Below are 2,000 nucleotides of genomic sequence, written 5' to 3'. Positions count from 1 at the left end.
CTATGCCCGATGTTTACATATTTATGAAGTTGTATTATTTACAAAATATAACGTTTGAGGACTGGCTTTAATTAAAAAATCCACTCAACCATAATTCATCATATTCAAAACCACAATAAAACTTTATATAAATATATTATAAAATATACTATAAATTAATTAATTTAACAAACAATATTTTATTATTCTATGAATAAAATGTTTATTATTCATTAAAATTTGATTGTATGTATAATTAAATAAAATGGATAAAATACCTTTTTCTTCTTTTCAACTTCTTCCTATCTTTACAATCATTTTAACTAATAAAATTACAATTACAAATAAATACAAATTACCACTTCGAATAGATAAGTCTACACTAGGCACATTCGGCTTTTATGGTAAACAATTTTATATATTTTAATATATATTATATTATTTAAATCTGTAAAGTTGAATGGAAGCTGTTAAAAAGAAGGCAACAGTTTTTTTACGTTTCTGCAACAACAAAATTGTTTATATTTTTATGTTATTTAAACAAAATTCTTTATTGTTAAATTAATTTTATACGAGATTATCAGTACATTAATAATCGAATAATCGGTTTAATTAATGTTCCATAAAAAACAACAAGACATGGTTTAAATAAACAAAATTATAGTTACTGAAAAATTATAATGAAAAACAATAAACCATAAAAACGACAAAAACAACTTTTGTGTTTAGAGGTTCGCGGTTATTAACTTTCAGTTAATATCTTTTAACTATAACTGAAATTAAAAATGTTTTTCGTATTTAATAAAAATGTTATAAAGATAGTCAAACATAATTGCGTTTTGTAAAATTATGTAGCAATACAAATTTAAATAAAAGTGGTTAAACAAAAAATATAAAATACAATAAACTTTAAATGATATTTTAAAAACATGTTGTATAAATAAAATAATAAATAATTCCCAAAAATGTTTATTTAATATACACAATGTTTTAAATATATTCATGACAAAAATAACAAAATTAATCTTTCCAAACTTTGCAAACAAAAATCACATGGTATATATTTCACAAATAATTCAATTTAAATTAAACTAGAATGATTATTAAATTTAAAAGAACATGAAAAATATTATAATTAATTTTATAAATACCATGATAAAACAAAATGTGAAAAATAATCAAAATATAAGAAAGAATAAAAAATGCCAATTAATATTTAAAATGATATATTAATTATTCGAACATTTTTGTAATAAAATATAATAGTTAACCATTATATTATTAAATTTTTGAATATGCACATGTTTATTTGTACTTCTTTCAAATACGTGTATTGTAAAATCATGTGAATTTTTTAAATAACGTGTATATTACAAAGTCATATTTATATGTCATAATACTTTTTTGAAAAAAAGAGTGATACACAAAATTCTTGTGTTTCAAAGATGTCAATTTAAGCACAAAACAATATGATATTTGTATACTTATAAATAAAAATCAAAAACAAAGGTTTGTAGAAATTGTAGTTTGAAAATACATATACAAATTTGAATTGTATTTTCAAATTGTAAAAGCTAAAAACAATAAAAAATATAGTGGTTCATTAATGCCTGAGTTATAAACAAACATCTTATACTTATCTTATTAAGAATCCAAATTATTTTAGAAAATAATTCCATTTGTTTAATTAGTTAAACAAACAAAAACACAAGTGATAATTTATTGTTTTAAATGTGCAGAGATGATAAAACGCGTCTAAATAGTTTGTATGATTTGAATGATACAAGTAGTATTTTAATAAAATTTTATTGATTATTCTTATTAGTTTATTGATCGAATAATTATTGTTTATAAATATTTAAAATATGTTCAGTTCGTGATTTGATAAACTGATAAACTAATAAACATTGAATTAAAATACAGTTTTATTACAAAAATAACACATAAATACTATTAAATGAAACTAAAATTTTATTTTGTTAATAATAAAAGTTTAACTCGAACTACTAAACAATTGTAAA

Source organism: Entamoeba invadens, assembly GCF_000330505.1.
Source record: "Entamoeba invadens IP1 unplaced genomic scaffold scaff_1105074725877, whole genome shotgun sequence".
Classification (NCBI taxonomy): domain Eukaryota; phylum Evosea; order Mastigamoebida; family Endamoebidae; genus Entamoeba; species Entamoeba invadens.
Note: the sequence above shows the minus strand (reverse complement) of the source record.